Below are 24,410 nucleotides of genomic sequence, written 5' to 3'. Positions count from 1 at the left end.
ACATTTGGTTACTTTTCAGTCCTTTGCTCTCTAAACACTGATTCAACATACAGCCTTGAGTATCATCTTGTTATATCCTTGCCAATATGTCTTTGGGATAGAGTTTTAGTTTTCAAAAGTTTATTTATTTTGAGAGAGAGAGAGTGTGTGTGTGTGTGTGTGTGCGTGCACGCGCGCACAAGTGGGGGAGGGGCAGAGAGCGAGGGAGAGAGAGAATCCCAAGTCGGCTCCACACCATCCGCACAGAGCCCGATGTGGGGCTCAAACTCACGAACCGTGAGATCATGACCTGAGCCAAGGTCGGGTGCTTAACCAACTGAGCCATCCAGGCGCCCCTGGGATAGAATCTTAGAGGTGAGATCACTGGGTCGAAGGGTCAGTGCATACATAATCTTGTGAGATACTTCCAAGTTCTCTTCCGCAGGGGTAGCTGCTCGGGACTTTCAATACCAGCCTCCTCTCCTCCCACTGCCTGGAAGTGTGGCCCAAAGGCTCGCCCCGGAATTGCCGGTATGTAGGGACAAGTTGAAGAAAAGGGAGCATCACAGGGTCACATGATGGCAGGACAGGAAGGGCCCTGGGTACATCTAGAATGCAGGAGCCTTTATGAACCAACCCCCCACCCCCACCCCCAGCCAAGGCTGCCTGGAGCCGGTAGGACTTCATGATCTATCTCTGAGTTGGGAGCTGTTTCAAAACGATATTAGTACTTTGAACAAGTGTGGCCAACGAGAATGGGTAAGGCTGGTGGCTGTTACCAGATGTGCCTCTCCACGACCGAGGGGCGAGGGGAAAGGCCTTCAGCCTTTCTCTTCAGGGAGACCCTGCCATTCCTCTGAGCCAATGTGTCACACTCACAAAGCCAGTAAATTGGACAGCGGCTACTCAGGACAGCTTATTTATAGCGCCAACTACTCTATCCTCGTCCCTGTGAAAATTGAGCGAAGAGAACAGCCCAGCGGGATGGAACGTGTGGCCATCTGTGACTCTGTTTCCACAACAAACGCCTCCCAGCTGCGTGTTCCCATCAGCACCGCGCGGGCACTTGAGCCGATGGCAGGCAGGGTGCAGCTGGGGCAGGGCCCTTGGAATCCCAACCCTCTGTGACCTCATCCCTTCCAGGAACAGCCTGATGCCAGGACAGGCCCTGGAGGTCACCCTACGTGTTCCCAAGAGAATAGAGAACAGTTCCGTGTCCAGAGTCCGCAGTGTTTCGGGGTGCAGATGGCCTTGGGGCCCGCCCAGCAGGTACCCCTGACCCTGCCAGAGTCTAACAAGGCAAGGCTCCCTTGAAGGCCTGCAGAGCACAGGGGTTCAGCCGGGAACAGCAAACTCTCCCTCTGGCACAGAAGCATATAGGTGAGCTCCGACCGGAACAGAGTAAGTTCACTTCAAAATCTGCCTCCCGTGCGAAAAACTCAGAAGACCAATTTGATGCCCATGTTGTGTCACTGTTCTACTATTTCCAGGCCAGTGCTATCGTTTTTAAATCGTTAGGGTCATGCTCCATTGTAAAAAGACGAACTGTTCTGAGCGGTCAGGCCCTGTGCTCTGATGCGCCCGTCTGAACAGGCAGCCAGTGGCCTCTCCTTCCACCCAGGCACTTGCCATCAGTCTGGGAGCTGTGAAGAAAGGGGAGTCAATGGACCCCACCTTCCAGCAGGTTCTATTCTTCCTGCTGACTCCGGCCCATCACAAGGTTGCTTGGGGTGCTCTGCCCATCACCCAAGAGGAACCAACTCGGCAGGGAGGCTTTCGGCAGGCGCCTGACCAGAGAGGGTCTGAAGACACCGTCCCCGCACCCGGAGCGTGGCCGACAATCGTCGCTCCTCTGCCAAATGTGATCGCGGCTACAGCACAGGGAGGGAGGGGGGCATCTAAAACCCCTATTCCTTCAGGCGCAGGAGACTTTGGAGAAACAGACCTGCATGAGGATTCGAATAGCTACGGTTGGGCTCAAAAGTCCAGCGGGCCACCTCTCTTCCTCTCAGGCCAGGCCACACGAACGGAGGAACGCAGCAGGACAGCGGAGTGGCTGAGCCCAGGAGACCGCCGGCCTGAGGCTCTTGGCCGGAGCTCCGCTGACCCGTCCGCGAGCCACACTGTCCTCCCTTGACGAGCAAACCCTCTCCTGACACCCAGCCCACTTGGCGTTTGCCCTCATCTCTAGTTCTCAAATTCCTGATTTTGTACCCAGGATCTTTATCTGCTTCTGGCTCCCGTGATTTGGCAAATTGCCAAAGCCCAGCCGGCTGGTCTTCTTAAGGGATGTCAGCTCAGCTGACAGAGTCCCCGCTCCAGCCCCTAGCAGTCAAGGACAGCATCGCCACCCCTACAGCTCAGCTCCCTCTGATGCCCGTTTCAAAAAGTCAGCAGTCAGCTTTCGGGTCCGTTGCCGAAGGGACCTGTGTACCGAGATGTTGGAACCCTGGGTCCCCACCCCAAGCGCAGAGGGTGAGCACTGGACCCTGTGGAGGCCACGTCTGGAGAGATGGGCCTCCCAACGCAGCCTCCAGCCGTCCTGGACCTTCAGACCCCAAGAGACTCTAAGATCAGGGCTAATCTGGACGCCGAGTTCCACAGCGGAAAACTCATGACCCCTCTGTGCTTCTTCCTACCTCTGTGCGCCTCACACCTTCCTTCCAGGCGCCCCCCTCAGGGAGAAGCCACCCCCCAGCTCCGCCTGTGTCTCCCCCCATTCCTCAGTGGTTGTATTTCGGGGACTCAGAAACATCGAGGGCCAACCGGACCCAGGGAACCCGACCGGTTAGCCTCTGAGCGACTGGCCTGGCCCAGCTTCCGCTGGCTGTCCACAAGAGTAAATAAACTTCAGCCAGCTCTCTATTGTTACTGAAGATCAGTTACTCCCCTCAAGATCCAACCTGGCATCTTGGTCCCTAATTAAGCCTGTAGCAGCTGTCTGCTTGAAGAAAGGGCAGAAAGTAACGCAGAGCTGCTAAGACGGTCTAGAAGAGAGACGTCTTGTCAGGTGCCTCTGCCTTTTCTCTAGAGGCAACCCACCCAAAGCCCCCACCCGGACAGATACCTGAACTAGTTGTGAACACTTAGTCCCGGACACGCGGCACCCACTGCATGCCAGGCTCTGTTTTAAGCACCGAGGACGTGGAGTCACAGAGACATTGAGTAACTTTCTCAAGGTCATCCAGCTGGCGGGCTGCAGAGGCAGGGTTCAAATCCCAGGAGTTTCGCCCTAACCGCTAGGCAGAGTCTAATGGACAGCCCTTGGCATAGGATAGGTGCTTGGCAACGGTGCTGGGGTTAGAATTATTACCAACCATAGCCTCACCTGCCTTTTCACCATACAGCACGGGACCGTGATAAAGCGGTCATTTGGTAAATGGCCAGTTCTAGCCAAGTCAGGGATACAGAACTATACAAGGCAATTCCGGGCACTTGGAATTGGCTTTCCTGGACTTCATACGAGCTGTTTGTCTGGACATCTCTAACGGGTCATAATTTCTAATTGTGTTGAGGCACAAAGCTGAGTCAAGGGAACTACTCAGAAGTTCGTCGACGAGCACCGGTCCCTTGGTTAGTGAGTGAGCCAAGCCAGCTGCTAGGGACCTGCATCACATCACAGGTCTCTTACCCTCTATTTGCTGCTGTTCCCATAGAACCTCTCAGAAATGACAAAAACTCACGTGTCTCTATGAAAAAGGAATGCCACACGAGTGCCGACAGCTGGTGCCAACGATGGAAGCAAAGAGATTAAAAAAAAAAAAAAAAAAAAATCATTCGTTCTAGAGCGCCTGGGTGGCTCAGTGGGTTAGGAGGCCGACTCTTGATTTCAGCTCAGGTCACGAGCTCGTGGTTCCTGGGTTCGAGCCCCGCGTAGGGCCCTGCACTGACTTTGGGGAACCTGCTTGGGATTCTCTCTCTCCCTCTCTCTCTGCCCCTCCCCTGCTTGTGTGTGTGCACTCTCTCTCCCTTTCTCAAAATAAAGAAACATTAAAAAAACCCACTCATTTCTCCAAATAGGAGCCGTAATCAACTTATGGAGGACACCAAGGTGGCAGCGACTCAGATCCAGGCCTTGAACAAGTCCAGGCTCCGAACAAGACCTACAAATAAGTGGTTAGTCGATCTCTACAAAGACCTGTCTAGAAAAGCTGAAAGGTAGCCCTGAAGTGAGAGAAAATGAAATAATTAAGCACAGTAATATTCTAGGAATGTCTTTGCAGGTTTGAGAATTTACCAAGATTGGGGGATGTAAGCTTCATGGGTGGAAAGGGTCCGCCCTACGTAACTGAGTTTGGTGGGAGTATGGATGCAGGAATCCCTTTCTCTTGTTTTCCTGCAGAAAAGAAAGTAAATGGGAGCATCTGGGACCGTGAGGGCCCCATAATGGGGCAACCTGGGCTAAAATTCTCCATACCTTCTCCCCGGGCATAGGCAAAGGGCAGCCTGACCCTTCTCCCTGGCCTGCCGCTTCCCCAAGGCAACCCAGGGACCAGCTCCAATATCTTCAAGTTTTCAAGTATAGTCCTTCAACACTCAGTCTCAATTTCCTCAACTCCCCGGCCTGCTGTGTCCTCTGCTGTCCCATCTTTGGTGTTTCTAGGGGCATCATCAAAATAGAAGGGGAGCATCAGAACAGCTTCCACTGGAGGCTGAGATGGAACCTGCTGGGCAGCGAAAGCCCTTGGCATTGGAGAGCAAAGTCATCACTGAAAACAAAGACAACCAGTGAGCTATTCTGTGCACAAACGGTCCCTTTGCCGTTCTCATCAAGCCAGAAACAAATATCCTGGAATCGTTGGCTAGCGGCCAAGTAAGTTAAATATCTAATTAAAAGTGAGCTGGAGCTGTTTTAAAATTGAACACTTCAAACATTTGCCAGTGCAAGCATGGTGAAATTGGGGGTTTTAACGGAGCAGCGGCGGCAAATAAAATATTTACAGGTCTCAGCAGAAATAAATGCAGAGGGGCTCATTTTTTTAGTGAAAATGCACATATGGTCATTTTTTTTTTCCAGGAGTAGAATTTAGTGATTCATCACTTACGTATAACACTAAGGGCTGATCCCAACAAGTGTCTTCCTTAATGCCCACCACCCATTTACCCCACCCCCCCACCCAAGTTCCTTCCAGCAACCCTCAGTTTGTTCCCTGTATTTAAGAGTCTCTTGTGGTTTGCCTCCCTCTCTGTTTTTATCTTATTTTTATTTTTTCTTCCCTTCTCCTATGTCCATCTGTTTTGTTTCTTGAATTCCACATATGAGTGAAGCCGTATGATATTTGGCATTTTCTGATTGACGGTCATTACACAGCCACCCTGGTGGGTGCTTGACGCCTCTGAGTTAGAGAATGTGCCAGGAGCACAGATCGTAGGGTAGACACTATTTGTCAGGATATGGAAAAACACAGCCCAGTGTGTCTAAATGTGGTCATTCTTACTAGAGCAAGGAGAACGCTGTACATGCAACTCATGGGAATGCCTGAATCTCTTTTTAGTGTAAGTATATCCCAAAGGTCGCCCGGGACATACCTACGCTAAAATTTTATTTGTTGTTTATCTGAAATTCCCATTTAATGGGGCATCCAATATTTTCATTTGCTAAATCTGGCAACCCTAAATCCAAGATAAGCAAGTAATCCTCAAGTAATCCTCATGATCTGGAAAGTGGCTGGGGGACCAGCCAAAGAGCGGCTCAAATGTTAGAAGGATGTTCTATGAACACTTGGGCCACTGTTTACTTCATCTGTAGAATGAGGATAACGATACATTCCCGTGCAAAGCCATTATGGGAAGGATCACCAGTGAAGTCGTAAGGCACCTAACCACCACATTTTATGTTCTCAGTACACAGTAGGTGTCACTGATGCAGCCAGAGCCTGCGGCCAGTGAGCAGCACAAAGTAGGCTCTCAATATGGGCCAGTTCTTATCTGTAAAGGGAAGACAGCTGTCAGGTCAGAAGCGGCACCATTTATGAGTAACTGCTATATCCAAGTGCCATACATCATTTTATATAAGCCTTAGGATAACCCCGCAATAGGTATCATCCCCATCTTTCTCTGGCTACAGAAACTGAAGTTCGGGGAATTTAACTAGTTTACCGAATGTTACATGTCCTGTAGGAAGAAGCCCTGGGGTCCAAACCTGCTTAACCCCAAATGCTGTGCTCTTTTCACTGTATCGTCCTATCTGCCTCGCTGGATCCCGGGAAGGTATGATCTTGCTAGAGTAACAGATTACCCTGTTTGCCACCAAAGTAACCTCCTCGCCTGAAGAGCTTTTGTCTCCGATTATTGTGGGGCGGGGGGTGTTCCTTTGCCTGCGGGAACATGGCTGTGTTCTCGTGAACTCCGTAGAAGAATGGATTTTGAATTTTCGAACTCACTTTAACTGCTATGCCTGTTTTGTATTAAGTGACAGATGATGGTAAAATTTTAGAATGAGAAAATGCAAAATTCCTTGGGGCAGCTGGCAGGATGCTGGATGATAACTATGGATTCGTTACGTGTTTCTCTCATGTTCCATTCCATCCTTACCCCCACCCCCTCTCTGTTCTTTAATGGAACCAGGAAGGTCTGACGCTCCTTTCCCCTTACAGGCTTGACTGGCAAGACCAGAAGACACAAGGATGGGCTGGAAGGCGGCCATGCTGGAAAAAGAGATCTTCTGGAGAGCACGCTTAGAAGTCAGTATTGCTTTTAGTAACCCAGGGATCCTGCTAGGGGTCCTACCAGGAAGGAAGAATCCCTCCTTTTGAAGGCAACCATGATGCTGCAGAAGTGAAGGCATCAGGGAGACTTGGGGCAAGACATAGGAGCAAATGTCATGGCAGCCATGCCCAGAATGGGAAGTCAAGGCACAAAGCCAACCCAGTCCACAGGAGGGGGACATTCTCATCAGCCATACTTAAGATAGTTCTCCCTCCACTAATGTGGTTAGTTGTGTAAAATGTAGAGACATGGCCCCAGTGACAGTCAAGTGTTTTCAGTGTATGCTTTCCCAGTCAGACTTTCCCTTCAACTTCTTTTATTTTGTTATTAATCAAGATGCCCCAGTACTTGGGGATTGCTTGCTAATTCCACTTAAATTTGTAGTGTAATTCTGGATCGGGTAGACAAAGAAGAACCTTCTTCCCATGCCCCTCACAACAGTAAGTACCTTGAAAACTACTTGAGTGGGGTGCCTGGGTGGTTCAGTCGGTTGAGCGTCCGACTTGGGCTCTGGTCATGATCTCCTGGTTCGTGAGTTCGAGCCCCACATTGGACTCTCTGCTGACAGCACAGATCCTGCTTTGGATTCTCCATCACTCTCTCCCTCTGCCCCTCCCCCACTTGCTCATTCGTTCTTTCTCTCTCTCAAAAATAGTAAACATTAAAAAAAAAAAAAAATGACCCAACTGATTCACTCAGCTCTTTACGTAGCTTCACGCTTCCCTCTTTTCTTTCTCTCCAGTCTCTTTCCCTTTCCTCTCCTTCTACTGTGTCAGCAAAACTTGTCTTTACTGGGGCAATCCCAGCCCATATGTCGATTATACATCCCTTCCCCAAGTCCTATGGGAGCTGGTTCTGGTCTCCTGTCCTTCCTAGCCTGTCTGAAGGCTGGCTGAGAAATCAGGAGGCGGCCTGGGACCCCTGCCCTGGGCTCACTCCTCAGGCCCAGCCCCTCTCCTGCACTCACGGGTCTGAACTGCTTGTGTGAACGCAGACTTTGTGTCTGAATGTCTGTGGAAAGCTGTTTACGCGTCTGCAGGCCCAAGGGGGCTCATTTGCAGAGCTCTTACCTAAGCAGGGCTGGCTCCAAGCCCCAGGGACCCCAAGAGGGCTCGCTAGGCCTCCCGGCAAGGGCGCAATTAGGGCACTGTGGAGAGCCATGGCTGTCCGTCAGCTCTCTGCTTCCAAAAACAAGCCTCTGACTTGAGACCAAGCCTCTCCGCTTGTTTGTATCAGCAGGTTCTCAAGTCTGAGATATCCCGGCGGAGCTAAAGCCTTCATGGCAGCTCTATATGCGTCATGTGTTTATGTGTGAGGCAGATCCTGAGGCGCCCGCTCGGACCGTGTCCCCGAGCCCAGATGCGGAGGGAGACACAAATCGGCCCTGTGCTGTCTGGACTGACCAGGCGCTCCTTTCTTTTACCCCAGTGGTTCTGTGTCTTCACACAAGGGTGTGTGAAGACAGCCGAGCTCCCTTCCGATCTGCTTTTTTATCTGGTTTCGTTTTCAAGACATTCTGAAGCCTTAGCAGCAGTTTGGTAGGTGGTTGAGTAGACGGCTGTCCTTTTGCAGAGCCTAGAAGAAGGAATGATGGCTCTCATTCTGGTTTTCTGTCAGCATAATCGGTCTACTTCGTGTGGGATGAGAGGGAGAACATTCCAGTGAAGAACACTGCTTCGGGTCTTTACGTTGGAAGTGGTGGCCAGTAATGTTGATGAAGACTTATTACACATATCCCAGTTTTCTTCATAAATTCATGACGGCGGTGCTGCTGCTGACAGCAGTAGGGGTGGGGGTGATGGGGATGAGGCCGGAGGAAGAAGAGGAGGAGGAGGAAGAAAGGGAGGAGGGGCGGTAAACAGGAGGACTCATTTCCAACATTATTGTTCCTGGCTCCAAGACCTCCTCTTGGCCTACAACATCGCCCAAATGGCATCCCCTTCGACTTGGTGCTCCATTCACTCTGACTTTACCAGCACTCCGAAACACTGAGTTTTCGTGGACACCGGCGGGACCTGAAATGAACCGAATGGAGTCATTTCTCACAGAACTTCCCAGTATCAAGGTCTCTTAGAGACAGTTTGATCATCTGTATGTGCCGTTACTTGTTAGCTCACCTCGGCAATCTTTAGGTGGGGAAAGAAATACCAGTGAGGAATACAGTGCTTTGAATCCAAGACCTGTTTGAGGAAAAGCATCTATTTTGGGTCAGACAGATGAGAGTTCAAACCCCAGGCTTTCATTTCCTAGTAATTTATACTTTTTTTATTACCTATTTTATTATGCATGTACGTACATATTTATTTAAGTTTATTTCTTTATTTTGAGGGAGAGCAGAGAAAGTGAGCAGGGGAGGGGTAGAGCGAGAGGGAGAGAGAGAACATGTGAGCAGGGGAGAGGGGCAGGAGGGAAAGAGAAAGAATCGTAAGCGGGCTCCACACTCAGCATGGAGTCCGATGCGGGGCTTGATCCCACAACCCTGGGAACATGACCTGAGCCCAAATCAAGAGTCAGATGCTCAACCGACCGAGCCACCCAGGTGGTAATTTATACTTTTAAGCTTGAATTCCTCTTCCATAAACGGACACCCACAGGGCCTGTCAGTTCTCAATACATGTCAGTATCTTTGATGCTCACCCCATTTCGAGGATGGGATCCAAGGCAAAATCCCAATGCTCAGTTGTCTGTCAACTTTCTGCTTCCCTTTATCCTAGACCTCAGCCAGAACCAGTGGGCAGTTCCTGTCCTAAACATTTTTCAGGAGCCACATGTTCATTTATTAAGAATCATCTTGATTCCTGTGACTTAGGATAACAAAGCTTCGGACGGCAAAACAACAGCTTTTAAAGAGAGAGGGAGAAGGTTTAAACACTCAATTGGTTGTTTTTTTCAAATGCCGCCCAACTGTTTTTTTCCACTGAATGGGCTGATATTCTGATTGACTTAACCATGTGAAATGATTCTATAACTTTTTTTTTTTTTTTTTATACTGTCAGGATGTTTTCCTTGATGTCTGGCCCAGGTTCTCTTTAATTATATCATTCCATTATTCCTGCTTATGCCGTCTGGTACTGAAATAAAACATCTAGATTCCACCACTTGGATTTGTACTTTTCAAATATTTATAAGCCATAGCCATGACTTCATACAGTCAATCCTATACATATTTAATTTTCCTTTATAAACAAGTCGTTTTCTCCTTAAGTCATTTATTTTTCTCTTGTGAAATCTTTCCAGAGTTGCTTTTGCCTTAAGATGAAGAGATGCCCCTAAGTGGATTGTTATCAAACAGCCTTTAAAAAGTAGTTGTTCTGGAACCTGGGGGTATGTATTAAAAGTACAGGTTCTCTGACCTCATCGCCAGTGATTCTGTTTCACAGTTCCTAGGGTATGGACCCCAGAATGCACATTCTAACAACCACACCCACACATGCACGATCCCCAGGTGATTGTGTTGGGAGTCCCCTATAGACCACCGTGGGTATGACAAAGTGAGTAACAAACCAGTAAGTTCTTCCTTCCCAATTTGCAATCACATTCGGGCCTATCTTCCTGAGGTTAGGTCAAGACCATCTTTTATTCTTTATTTTTTTAATGTTTATTTATTTTTGAGACAGAGAGAGACATCTCATGAGCCTGGGAGGGGCAGAGAGAGAGAGGGAGACACAGAATCTGAAACAGGCTCCAGGGTCCAAGCCGTCAGCACAGAGCCCGACGCGAGGCTCGAACTCACAAACCGTGAGATGGTGACCCGAGCCGAAGTCAGACGCTTAACCAACTGAGCCACCCAGGCGCCCCTCGAGACCATCCTGATGAGAGTTTGAGTGTTCCCAAACCCATCAGTCAAATACTCACATTGTTTTGGTTTATGAGTACAGATGGCCAAGCGTATCCATCAGAGAGATTTGGCCAGTTTAACTTCTAGAAGGCTCTTCCTTTTCACTGCTCTTCGGGTTCTAGGTCAGGGGGTGAGGGTTGTGGAGGGTCGATTTCACTGCCACCTGCACATTCCTAGAAATCTAGTGCTTTTGTATCCTGTAGGGTTACTGTTTCCTATCTCTGCTTTCATAAGTATATTACTCCTGTTAGTAATAATATTTCTTTGTATTTGTAAGGCACATTGTGCTTCACAAAATATCCTAACTCCCATGATTTCATCTCATCTTCACCACAGCTTGGTGTGGTAAGTAGGCCAGGCATTACTGTTCTCATTTTCCAGATGAGGAAACGCTCAGAGAGAATAAGTCACTTGTCTAGGGATTTATAAAAAGGAAAGAAAAGACCCAGAGCTTAACATGAAGGATTTTTTTCACTACCTCTACCTTAAGATCACACTTTTCCATACTGTTATATTATCAAATCTATAGTCTTTGAATGTTGCTGATTAATAAATAATATGTTTCCTTCATTAAGGTATCCGCCCTTCAACATAGCTGTTTGGAAGGAACAGGACATGTTCAAGGAGGGTATTTTTAACTTACTGTTTACTCACTGTGTTGATATTGCCCACAATTGTAGAATAGTTCATCATTCCTCTAAGTTTTATTTTGAAAGTTAAAAGGCAGTGGCAGTTTCTCATGTTGTAAAGAATACATTATTAGCCTCAAGGGTTCAGCCCACAGTGAATGATTTGCTATATAAACGCCTTTATCGGAGAAGAGGCAAGGGGGCCAGGATAAGGCCTAGGCCATGGGTGTTAATTTTCCCAGGCTACTATCAGTCAATGGATCGTACTTACACGACATTCTGGGGTGGCATCACCCCACCCCGCTAAAGACCAATTTGTTTTGGGGCACCTGGGTGGCTCAGTCAGTTGAGCATCTGACTTCGGCTCAGGTCATGATCTCGTGGTCTGTGAGTTCGAGCCCCGCGTCGGGCTCTGTGCTGACAGCTCGGAGCCTGGAACCTGCTTCGGATTCTGTGTCTCCCTCTCTCTCTGCCCTCTTCCGCTCACGTTCCGCCTCTCAAAAATAAATAAAGATTAAAAAAAAAAAAAAGACCAATTTATTTTGGAGCTACTAGGGGTAGAGTCTATCAGAAACGTGGAATGCGTCAGAAAGTTTCCATTCAAAGCTGCTCGGCGGCAGGGGTAAAACCCAGCAGGGCCAGGATTAGAGGGAGGCGAGGAGGCCTCGTCATACCAATGCCAGGTCAGCGTCTGTCTTTATTTAAATTTCTGACAGTCGGTCCTTCATTTTTTTTTTCATTAATTGTGATTTTTTTTTTTAAAAGAAAAAATACCGTATTCATGCAGTAATTGCTCTCCTTGGTATTTATCCAGAGAAGTTGAAAATTTATGTCCCACAACAACCTGCACATAGAAGTTTATAGCAGCTTTATTCGTAACTGGCAAAATCCAGAAGCAACCAAGATGTCCTTCGGGGGGCGAGCGCATAAACGAACCGTGGCTCATCCAGACAGTGGAATGTCACGCAGCACCAAAAAGGGAAGGGGCTGTCAAGCCATGAGAGGCCACGGAGGAAACTGACATGCACATTACTGCGTGAAAGAGGCCGATCTGAAGAGGCTGCATACTATGTGATGCCAATTATACGACATTCTGGAAAAGGCGATGCCATAGAGACAATAAAAAGATCAGTGGTGGAACACAGACGGGTTTTTAGGACAGTGAAGCTAGTCTGTGTGATACTGCAAGGGTGGATACGTGTCATTATACATTTGTGCAAAGCCGCAGGATGTAAGACCTCACGAATGATCCCTGACGTAAGCTATAGACTGAGAATGATCGTGACACGTCGGGGCATTAGGATAGCGTTCATTTTAATTACTGAGGCTTCTTTTTTTTTTTTTGCCCCTTCCCCTTAAATGTTGTGTCTACCCTCCTTGCCAGAGGCGTCCTGGGGTCTGTCCTCCAGTATCCCTGTGGCAGGCGATACGCAGACTCCCTCTGCAGGAGCTTAAACTGCCAATCCTCGAGGCGCCCCCCTGCTCCCCTCCCCTCCCCCACTCCCCCTGTGCTCCTGCCTCTACAGGTCCTCCTCTCTCCCCTCCAGCAGGTCTGGGCATTACTGTTCTTCTCTGCCAGCTCACTCTCTCCCCTGCACACTGTCTCACCTCTACATCCACACTCAAGTTGTGTGTTCTCGGCACTCTGCTCTGTCTACCTCTCCCCTCCCTTCCTCTCACAACTGGCTTATTTTTAATAGAAGACGTTTTTAAGTACCTGTCTGCTATGCATCTGTCGTCTGGGCAGGAAAACACAGGCTCATTTGTTGAATCATCAAGACAGCTCCCCCCCCCACCCCCCACCCCATGGAAAAAGGCTCCAAATCGTCTACAGATCTCTCGTCTGTTTCCTTCCCTCACAGTGTCCCCCAGACCCCATTAAGTGGTTGGTTGTAGAATAAGAATATGGGCTGTATTGTTCCATCTCTCGTGGCTTCCCACCCACCACGTGCAGGGCACACGCTCCAACCCAAAACCTCTGATGATTTCCACACATCCCTGTGCTGCTCTCATATGACAAACAGAGGCACTCACAGATGAAGTGACATCCATCAGTCCCATAACCAATCAGGGACAGAACAGAGATTTAAACCTAAGTGTTTTGACCCTCAGTCCCATGTTCACTCCATTATTCCATGAACTCTCCCCTCAACAACCTCCAACACCCCACACCCTCCTCCAGGAAATCACTGGATGGTTTGATCAATTAGCATGGGCCAACTGATGTTGTCAAACAGCAAACTTGTAGATTTAAAAAGGTCAAGAGATTCTTTAGGTCCCTGCAGACACAAATGCAGCCGCCGATCGAAAACTCTCCCACTTTTTCCCTCTAGCGTGAATTTATCCGGCAACTTTTTTCCAGCCCCTCTGCAGAGCCATTTACAAATTCCCGCTTGCAAGGCTGCTGAAGGATGAAATGTACCAATACAGTCTCTGCGACAGACTGCTGTGCGCTTTCAAAACACAGACACAACACCAGTGAGTATGTGTGTGTATTATATTTCTCAGCGGAACATCCTCAGAAGCCAGGGACATTAGTTTTCCACCCCAGCATGCAGGCTTTGTGGTCCTGGGAGCTTGTGGGAGGGCAAAGTCCTGCAGAGAGGCCATTGTTTTCCTTGCCTTTGCTGATAGCATGAGATCAGCTCAGTGATGATGGCAGATCTCCAAGACCAAGCAAAAGAACAACTGGGGGTACAGTAATGGGAAGCAGTAAATTGTTGAAGATAATATTTGTAATCTAACCAATAGAAGTCGTGCCTCTTCTGGGAAACTGAAGTACAAAATGCTTGAGTGCCTGATGGGTTCTGAGGCCTCGGTAAGTGTGTGGGGGTGGGTGCCAGGACCGAACAAATCATTGTGACCACAAGCCACCTCAATCCATATCTGAGATCCCCAGTGAGAATGACTGGAAAGATTCCACGGTATGGCAACGCTAAAGCAACTCGGATTAGGGAGGCGGGGAATGCCCACCCTCAGTGCTCTCCAGGGGTCATCCGTTACAACACAACCTGTTGTCAAATGCTGATACAGGCGATTTACAGAAGTCATGCCAGATAATCCACACCACAACACGAACAGGGCAGGTGCTCATATGCCCCTGCTTTAAAGATGGAGAAGGCGAGATCCAGGGAAGTCAAGATCATGCATCAATTAAGGGGGGGGGGGGGGCAAAATCCAAACAGTTTTGTCTGACTCCAAAGCACATCCTCTTAACTATCCCCCTCTGTTGCCATCAAAGCTCTTGGGCACCAATTACACCAGGCATCCCTAAGCAGACATCACCTGTCACTCATTAATTCATTCAACGCTCCACAACACCTAGTGAGTATCTACACTGTGCCAGGCCTTTTGCTGGGCACCGAGGCTTCCCTGATGAGAGAGCTGTGAACCATGCCTTCACGGAACTTGGAATCTGCTGGGTGACCGCCAGGGTTGCCACTTAAGTTGGGTAGTTTGGGTCCTGCACAAAGGCCCTTGGCCCAAGTAAAAACTAAAACTCAGCTCGCATTCCACTAGGCTCTGTGCCCACATCTTCTGTATCCTCCAGAAGAAGCAATTAGAGAATTTTTCCCAAAGCATAACGTGGGCTATGGGGAAGTCCCCACCTCCCCTACACTTTTCAGGCTAATGTCACCCTGAAAGATCCCCATGACAACCTGCAGTGTCCAGGGAACGTGAACCTGTACCAGGGCAGATTCTGGACAGTAAGAGGTCAAGAGCAAAATCAAGAAAGTTTGGTCCATTTGAGCTCAACCAATGAGGTCCACATCCACTTTCAGGGAATCTTGGCCAATCAACCATGATTCAAACTAATTCCCTCCCCCCTCCTGCCCCCTGCCAAGAAAAGTATGGGAATGAGTAAACCTTCTTGCAATTCCCAAAGATAGTAGCCCCCATCTCAGCCAAGGGCTGAGCCTTTGCTTTGCCCTGGACCTTCAGGCCTTCTCTCCAAAAATGTCATACCCCAGGGCAGCTGAAAGGAAGGCTTTCAGAGATACCGCACAGAACAAGTGAGGAGAAAAGTCAAGGTGACATCAAACCCAAAGTCCATTATCCCTGTGAACAGAAACAGAGACTAAAGGAAAAGTTCTTCGGGAAGAGGAATGAGTTTTCTGTGTGTGTAACTTTCAGATTATAATTGTATAGTGGCTCATCTTTATGAAGCCTTCGTGTATGAGGCACATTGTGTAATTCTTATGAAAACCCTGGTATGATTCCTTTTTGATAGATGAGGGAGTTGATAAGCAGAGAAAGCAAATAATTTGGCCGAGATCGCATAGTTAGGAAGCCGCAGCGGTAGGAGATGGTAAATGAGGGTCCACTTGACTCAACAGTCACGTGATTAACTTGCCTTCCGGCTTTGAAAGGGATGTCCTCAGCTCTAAGATCAAGATAAAGGAGGTGTGATAAAAGGAATGTGGCTAATACGCAGTGAGGCAGGTGGAGAGAAGGGAAGGAAGAAAAGCAAAGGTAGCAGAGGGCGGGCCCTAATGACTCCTCTTGGGTGATAAAGAGGGACAGTTAGTACAACTCCCTATAAATGGAGTTTATGGGTATCCGCAACCAGAGGGGAAAATGTCCCAGCCGGGAAGAACCTTTGTGTTCTCACCCAGCCCCTCCTGTACAGCTGAGGAAACAGAAGCCCCGAGACAGCTAGTGGCTTCCCATGGGTCCCCGGGACGTTCTAGAAGCTGAGCCGTGGCCAAGCCCCGGCTCTCCTGGCTTTCAGGCCTAATAATTCCGCCACCCCTGTAATCGCTAAGATTAGTATCACCAGGGACCATGGTGCTGTAAACAGCTGTGGTCACCCACCGTCCAGTTATTTTAGCACATGGCACCCTGACACCCATCTTTGTGTGGCTTAAAGAAAACACTGCCCTGGTCATGCGAGCCTCAGAGGAATGGAAAATTCCAGGTCAGTGAACAACACCCCCTCTAGGTATCCTTCACCAGCCCTGCCTTCGGTGGCTCCCGGGCCCTCCTGTCCCACCAGCGGTTAATATTTCACTTGGGTGAGACTTTAGGGAACAAAGAACACGAAGCTGGCCTTGAGGGGCCAAAGGTAGGCGGCCAGTTGTGCCTGATGCGGCTCATAAATAAGAACAAATGTACTTTGGATAAGAACCGGCCGGCCTCCCGCAGAACAGCTGGGGAGCCTATTCATAGGAAAGCGTGTTATTTGTGTCTGCCCGGCATTTGAATTAGCCTCACCTAACTGCGCTGCCTTCCCGGCTGGTGTGAGTCACACTCCTCATTCACAAGCAAGGGGTGGCCAGGGGCAAAGGGGAATTGCTCCTTTGGGCCAGCTGAGGGAGACGCGGGGGGCCAGGACTGGCATTTCCAAGGACACGTCTTTCCCCTGGTGGCAAGGGCTGAGGATCAAGGGAACACATTTGTCCACCAGCCCAATTCTTCTCCGTGTGGGGGGCCGTACCTCCTCAGACCCTCCGTAATTGCCCCTTCGTCCAGGCTCCTGGGCAGATCCAGGAGTCAATCCCACTGGTGGCTTCGGCTGCCCGACGACATCCTGAGAGCACCATGGGAGGGCAGCTCCCAGATGAGGGAGCACCATGGGAGGGCTCCTCAGGTGCATTTTGAGAGCCCATCCAGCCATGGATGGCTTAGCTTCTCACGGGACCAGGCTGTGCCTGTATCTTTTCATCCCCACACGGCGGTTCACGGCTGGCACACAAACAAGGACTTCGTGTGCACTCACCACATTTCTTTGACAACTCGACCTTCTCCGTGCAACAGGGACTTCTTGACTCTGCGTTTCTGCAGGGCCTAGTGCCAGCTCTGACACAGGATGGGGACGTAATCAGTGTCATTCACTTGACTCGTCCCATTTGAGGGAAGATCTTTGTAAATGATTCCACGTCACAACATAACGGACACAGACAAGGCCATCTGATGCATTCGAAACTTAACACGAATGGGCATACGACCCAGGCAGACGCTGTGGATGCGTGGACCTCCTCCAAGAAACTAGTGACCTGTTTAGAAATTATACTTTTTACCATTCTTCGTGAGCGCAGATGATCGCCGAACGGAAGACGTGGGATTTCAGCCGTCTTCCCAGGAGAGGGGATGGGCCTCCTGCTAAATCATCCCTCCTTTCTTTAACATTTGTGGGTGACGACGGTGTACCTACCGACCACTCAAGGAGCACAGACCCAGGAGGACCCTACATGGAGGGCTCCCGGTCTGATGCGGTGAGATCACATTCACAAAGAACTCATTACCCGGGGGTCGGCGCTGCTGTAGAAGGATGGTCTAAGGGCCCTGGGAGTGTTAAATCCCTCCCCGGGTCAGGATGGGAGGACGAAGGTAGGAAAGGCCATTTGAGGGATGGACAGATCCAGATGGACAGTAGAGTATCCTAGGCCAGAGGATATTAACAAAGGCATTGGAATTCAGCAGTACGCTGGGAATGTAACTACCATGTCAGGCCATTCACTTCTAATAAACTCAGCTGGTTTCAAGGACTCTTCCTGGAAATCGATGCCTGGATTCACTTCGCCTATCAGTCCCAGAGTCTAAACGTGGGTGAACGGGTTTCTGGGGAGCAGGGTAGAGCTCGTGTCTGGAACCCTGGACCCAGCACAACCAAAGACACCCTCAGGGGCCTGGACACGAGGCCGTGCCTGACCACATCCCCAGCCCTGACCGGCTAGGTGTGGACAGACCCTCTCTAGTTCCCCCTCGTGTGAGTAAGAACCTTATCAGAATAAAAGCTGTAAAAATGCCCAACTTTAACCTTATTAAAGTCACACTGCTCTGGTCTTGGCAACCCTCATAGGGTTTTACAATTCAGCCTCTACAGCTGGAGTCCTTGAATAGCCCAAGGTCTGTCAGGGTCCATGATGGGTGACTAATGTGATCACGATCGGAGCCAGCCCACCCACATTCTCACCCTCCCCCAGCCCAGCCCCCACCGGGCTCACCGTGGCCTCCCACAATGGCCTCCTGTTTTGTTACAAATGGATACTGAGAAATTTCCACTATCCTGGACCCCCGGAGGAACGTGTCAGTGCACCCCACAGCACTCACCCACTGACATGGTATTTTCCTCTGGATTAATGAAGCACAGTGGAATTTTTATCTGTCATTGTAATGATTAATATGTCAAATCAATACCACGGGAGAGGCAAACAAGAAAATGACACGAGAGCCAGCAGAGGAGGGGGGAAGAGGAAAAGTGGGACGGGAAGAGGGGACACAAAGCAGGAAAGGAAGTGGGAAGAAACAGAAGAAAAGGACAGAAAATGGGGGCTGTGTTGGATCAACCCAACAGGTCAAAGCACACTGAGGGGTCTTCTCCTGCCCCCTGGGCCACATTAGGGAGAAGCTGGATGAGTCAGTCCCTAAGGTGAGGTCTTCTGGAAGCAGTTATTAGCAAAAGGTTCTGCTTATGTTCTGGGGGTTCCAGACCCTTGCAGATTGGAGGCAAGAGACGAGCTTTCTCCAGAGAAAAAACGTGCACAAAGAGAAATTTGGCAAACAGTGTCAGGGAGTTCACTAAGCCCCTAGACCTTCATAAAAAAAAAAAAAAAAAAAAAAAAAAATGACCCTGTGTTCAGATGACGGCATGTCAGCAGCTGGGACTGTGTCACTTCTATCAGCCCCCCTCTGCAACGGGAGGCCTTCCAGAAACAGCTTCGGGGAGATGACCATTAATGGCAGCAGCCATGTGCACCCCTCTGCTGAGCCTGTCTTGCCCTAAAAGAATGCAATCCTCTCAGCCCACCCTTAGGCCCAGTGCAGCTTCCCAGGGGCCTAGACTTGTGGGGTCCCCTCGCCCACTCCAGGGCATCTGGTCACCTCTGTAGGAAGTGCTGTCCACTCTGTGCGCGGACATCCTCTGAGTCCTCTAGACCAGCACACAGATGGACCGAGGGATGGTGGCCAAACCACCAATGGGGAAAACATTTGCAACACAAATGAGTCCTCCAGAGCCAAGTTTCCCCCTCTCCTGGTGAGTATTTGTATCAGGTCGTAGCATAATGATTTCATATTCTGTAGAATCGAAATCTGGCTTTATGTAAACGTCACTGCCTTTACTGGAATCATCTGTCAGTTTCAACAAGGCTAGACATTTTCTTTCCTGTTTCTTGATCTACATCTGTCAACAGTACTATGGGCCAGAGTGATTCAGGGTTATAGGCTCCCATGCAGGGTCCTGTGGACCATCACATATTGTTGTTCTTTCCCTAAAAGCAGAGGGGGGAAATCAGGGTCTATATGCCCTACAAAAGTTAAACTACCTCTGTAATTGGAAAATAGTTCCAAGTTGAACAGTAAACGCTGCTTTGCACACTCAGCAGATCAAGGAATTAGCGAATTCACAGATTTTATTTCCGATTACACTTTTTAACGTTTTATGTTGAGATAACTATAAATTCAAAGAAAGTCGCAAAACATACACATATGCTAGGATCACAGTAGCCAAAAGGTAGACACAACCCAAAACTCTATTGATGAATGATTGGAGAAACGAAATGTAGCACATGCGTACAATAGAATATGGCCCAGCCTTCAAAAGGAGGGAAATTCTGATAAATACTACAACATGGATGAGCCTTGAAGACATTAGGCGAAGTGAACAAGCCAAACACAAAAGAAGAAATGTCGTACGACACTATTTACACGAGGGACCTAGACTGGGCAACTCATAGAGACATACGGTAGAAGGATGGTTGTCACTGGCTCTGGCACTGGGCGTGTGGGGAGTTACTGTTTGATGGACATGGAATTTCAGTATGAAAAGATCTGGAAATGGATCTGGGAGGTGGTTGGACAACGACGTGAATGCATTTAATGCCACGGCACCACGTAACTACATAAAAGTAGTCTGAAGTATAAATTTTGTTACCTGTGTTTTACCCCCGCTCTCGCCAAATGTACAAGGAAGTCCCACGGACCCTTAACCCAGCCTTTGCAATGGTAACGCCCGTATGGCTATAGCACAAGACCAAAAGCAGGAAATGGACCCTGGTGCAATCCAGAGTGAATTCAGACTTAGACTTTACCAGTTTTACAAGCACTCGTCTATGTGTGTGTGTGTGTGTGTGTGTGTGTGTGTGCAGTTCTGTGCAATTTTCTCTCCTGCATAGCCACTGCTGTGTTCAGAGTCCTTCACTGTCCACAGGGCTCCTTTGTGCTACCCCTTTAGAGCCACAGCTGCTCTCTTCCCACCAACCTCTAACTCCTGGCGACCACAAGACTACTCTTCATCTCCATAATTTTTTCATTTCAATAATGTTACATAAGTGAAATCATATGGTATGTGACCTTTTGAGATTCTTTTTTCTTTCTGCTCAGCATAATTGCCTTGAGACTCATCCAGCTGGGTGCCCGTATCTATAGTTAGTTCCTTTTATTATTGACTAGTATCCCATGATATGGATGCAGTTATGATTGTATTATTGTATGTAATAGTAACTGATAATTCTTCAATTCTTTGTCCACATTAAGACCACTGGTAAGTAGTCTTGACTCCAACATGGCCTCTATAGGAACTGCCATATCAGGGGCTCACTAGGGTGTCCGAAGTGTCCACCCACATAAGGGTCTTGAGACCACAGACTGTGTTTCCTTAAGGAAAGAGGTCTTATGGGGCAAGCTCTTTGGCCTGCTGTCCTTCACCCGTGGGGACCCAAGTGGACAGGCAAGATGATACAGTGGGATCACCACCTGTCAACAGAATCAGCACATCTCCAGACCCCTCCTTTCCCACTTTAAGTGCTGAGAATGCCTGGGTCCATTGTGGAACGGGCAGCTGGGGCTCCTTTAAAAAGGAAGGTAAGCCAGTGTTCAAAAAATATATATGTATATGATGTTTCCAATTCTCGGAAGGGAGCTTTTATATTTCTGCCACCCTCCGTAGCCTTTGGCTGTTTCCTTGACTGTCCATCCCAATATGACATAAACTCCCAGCCCTTGTGCCTGGCCCAGAGCCCGGCACCCACTGGCACCCCATGAACATTATGGCAGGTGGTGGTGGTATTGAAGCAGGGGGCCGAGTCAAGGACGGATTGCAGCAGATCACCAAATCCCGTGAGCAACATGTCATTTCTTTTGATTTCAAAAACCTGCCACCTTGGCTCTTTGACAACAGGTGGGAGTCGGGGAGAAACACTAAAACAGTCCCTTTCTTTTTCCTCCTCACTTGTGGCTCTGACTGTCCTGGCCCCTCCTCCCTCCACACCCACCGTCTGCCTCCCAGACTCTGGGACAGAACTCTGTGTTCTGGAGAGGGTGGGGTGTCTTACCTCGGAGCAAGTGGCCGTGGCCAAGGAGGTGAAAAAGGCACGCTGAGTGGGGGAGAGGCAGTTCAGGGGGGCTCTTCAGGCACAGGCATGAAGGAGCAGAACTAAAGTTGCCTAGAAAAACAAACAGGACACAGGTAACTTGCAGCCTTGCCCTCCATTTTTCCTGTCCCCACGTCCACACCTTCACTTCCCAGCCTTCGATTCCTTCCATGGGCAACCTAAGAGTTCACACCTCTAGATAACTGATGGGGGCAAAGATAGTCATGCCCCAACATACCTAAAACTGCCTTGAGGCCCCAGATCCCGGGACAGTTCCCAGCTGCTTGGCTCCCGCCACACAGAAGAATAAGGGGAAGGTGGCTGGAACTAACCTAGGGAGGACACAATCGCCGACATGGGCTCTTTGAAAAGAACAAAGGTGGTTTAAACCCAAGGGGTTGGCCCACCTTCAAGATCCCGAAGGTGACCGCTCATAGAGGGGCAAGGCACGCCAGCTTCCGTGAGAGTCGTTCCACAGCTCAACAAAGGGTCGGTGAAGAGCTGACAGCCGCATCTCTATGGAACCGTTAAGATTCCTCTAGCCCTGGCGATGGGGTTGAGGCCCTTCTCTGATGCCAGGAAAGACTCCCTATCCCTCAAAGCTTTGGAGATTTGGAGATCCCCGTGTCTTCATAAGCAGAGTTGCTGTGCCTTCTATCTAGGATTTGGTTTACCTGGGAAACTCCATGTCACAAACTCAGCATTTCTTCAATAAACTCCATATTCATGGACCATTATCTGGTGGCTACAAATAGCCCAGACTCCTGGTCTTTGTTCCTTAAGGTGGAAGAGAGCGCCCACGCATATAAATCACCAAGTGCTAAGACCCTCTACTGAGATCATAGGGTTAATGTAGGCTCCAGTACATCCAAATGTTGGCTGGAAGGCGGGAGTCAGCAGGATTTCACCTGCATGGTCAATTTTTACCTAGAAGAGGGCTATGCCTGCATTAATTTGTGACTAATGGAATGTAAATACGAACTCACTAAGTGATGGATTGTAACATGAGGAGTGGTGAGTTATTCAAGAATCTGAGACACAAAGCTCATGAGAGGTCTATATTTCTTTTTTTTTAATTTTTAAAAAATTTGTTTAACATTTATTTATGTTTGAGAGACAGAGTGTGAGCGGGGGAGGGGCAGAGAGAGAGGGAGACACAGAATCCGAAGCAGGCTCCAGGCTCCGAGCTGTCAGCACAGAGCCCGACGCGGGGCTCGAACGCACAAGCGGTTGAGCTGAGGCTCAACCGACTGAGCCACCCAGGCACCCCAAGAGGTCTATATTTCTAAGCACCGACAACTCCTTCCTAACAGGATGACCAGAGAAGAGTTGATTCCTGCCACATTGAAAGTGTTCTTAGGTCCACACCTGCTCCCCAGTGGATGATACGATTCCTTCTCATCCTTCAGAGAGGCAAAGATTCAACCTGACCCTTGCACATGGCTTCTGGGGCCAGCCCCCCCTGAGCCAGATCCCACTACTATTCTCACCCACATAGAGGGGAGGGCCGAGTGGAGACTCGGAGGCAAGAAAGAGCATGGCGTCTCTACAGGCTGGAGGAAGGCCAGGGTGAGCACCGCAGTAAGTGCTGGGCACGACAGCACAGGATAAGGTTGTAGAGTCAGTGACAACCCACCTGTGCAGAACTTAGGAGCCACAGGGAGAGGTCTGCTCTTTTTCCCAAAGTCCAGAGCAGGGAAGAGAGTTTGCAAATTGCTTATATTGGTTTAAGCAAAGATCTCTCCCTGATTCAAGCCACATTGCAGGTGAGTGTTTGCTGAGCCTGACTCTTCTGAGCTAAGCCCTTGGCCAAGAAGGGAAACTTCCAAGGATGGGACAGTGACATAAGCAGGCAAGCCACGTCGCAATAGGGCTTGTGCTACAGGAGGAGAAGGGAACACAGGCTGAGGGGTCCTCTGGACAGCTTCCGCCCTGCTGGTGGCTCTGAAGAGGCTCCCATCCGCCTCACCCCTCCTCTGGCCTGCCTCTTCACCACCCCTGCCACCTTTCCCCTTAAGCAGCCCCACCCTGCCCGAGAACGTGGAGTTCTCTGCTGTGGGACTCCGGGAAGGCCCCAGACTGCAAGGTTGTGCAGACAGGTGGCAGGTGTGACGGCAGGAGAGCGGGAGGGAGGTCGAAGATGGAAAGTGAGGGGGAGAAGGCGGACTGCTCCAGAGTTTCCCCCTTACATATTCTGGCCCTTACCTGCGACAAAAAGCAAAAGGAGCAAGTTTGGCAAATGAATGAAATCCAATCCTGCCTGTTGGATTTGGTCAGGCCCGTGATCCCACGTGACTTGTGCTTGCCCCCCCCCCCCAACCCCCTCCTTCAGCACCACCATCAGCAGCATCCAGGCAGAAAGCGCCGACTGTGTGCCAGGAGGCCACTCCGACTACGAGGATAGTAGATGGCTTCCAGGACTGGGGGTTCCCAGGACCTGGGTCTCTCATTGCTATAGCCAGGATGATCCCAGGTAAGCCACTTAGAACTCCCACTATCCCAGGAGGGGCTGACCCTCCAGTAGAATCCAGTCAACAAAATAAGGAGCAGCGCAGGCTTGTGGGTAGGGGTAGCAGGGAGGAGTAAAGAGATTCCCTCCTCCGAACTGGAAACACATCCTTGGCACTTGGCTCAGTTCTTGAAAGGCCCGGGTGCCTGTTTGCGCGGTGCCGCCCCCAGGCCGGGCCTAAGCCCTGAGGATGGGCAGGCGGGCAGGAGCTGGGACGGCTGTCTCTTGTTTGCTAAGGTTGCTTTCATTAGATCAAGCTGCGGGAGCTCGTCCACTGGCTCTGTAGGCGCGGGTCAGCTAAGGACAGGCCGATTAGCTTGCCCCTCTGGGCCTTTCTCTTCGTGACACCGCCTCTGGCCCAGAACAAAGGCCCCTCACTTTGCTCAGCCGCGGGTGTTGAACGCGAGCGTGCTGCCACCTGCTGGCCGCAGGAG

General features: G+C 49.6%; 2 long non-coding RNA genes across 9 annotated transcripts in view; one reads left to right on the top strand and one right to left on the bottom strand.

The window, feature by feature from the left end:
- LOC132672940 (uncharacterized) overlaps nucleotides 1-24,410 on the bottom strand; it is a 30,280-nt gene extending 5,870 nt beyond the window's left edge. Inside the window, exons 1-3 of one of the 2 annotated variants that reach the window (XR_013557411.1) lie at nucleotides 23,673-24,410; nucleotides 21,429-21,539; nucleotides 8,306-8,702 (exon numbers count right to left, since the gene is read on the bottom strand). This is a non-coding gene — a long non-coding RNA (uncharacterized LOC132672940). Of the gene's footprint in view, nucleotides 1-8,305; nucleotides 8,703-21,428; nucleotides 21,540-23,672 lie in introns of those variants that run through there. The other variant, XR_013557412.1, reaches the window with a different exon arrangement.
- LOC132672939 (uncharacterized) lies at nucleotides 910-17,639 on the top strand. Of its 7 annotated transcripts, none has more exons than XR_009607791.3 (8): nucleotides 910-3,552; nucleotides 4,000-4,095; nucleotides 4,583-4,792; nucleotides 6,100-6,189; nucleotides 6,576-6,662; nucleotides 7,072-7,127; nucleotides 13,517-13,632; nucleotides 16,912-17,639. It is a non-coding gene; the product is annotated as an uncharacterized LOC132672939 (long non-coding RNA). The 7 variants fall into 7 exon arrangements; XR_009607790.2 differs by having other exon boundaries at nucleotides 911-1,380; nucleotides 13,488-13,632; XR_009607788.2 differs by having other exon boundaries at nucleotides 911-2,989; nucleotides 13,488-13,632.

This window comes from Panthera onca, chromosome C1 (assembly GCF_046562875.1).
Source record: "Panthera onca isolate mPanOnc1 chromosome C1, mPanOnc1 haplotype 2, whole genome shotgun sequence".
NCBI lineage: Eukaryota > Metazoa > Chordata > Mammalia > Carnivora > Felidae > Panthera > Panthera onca.
The sequence above is the reverse complement of the archived record's forward strand: the minus strand, read 5'-3'. Positions and strand labels throughout refer to the sequence as shown.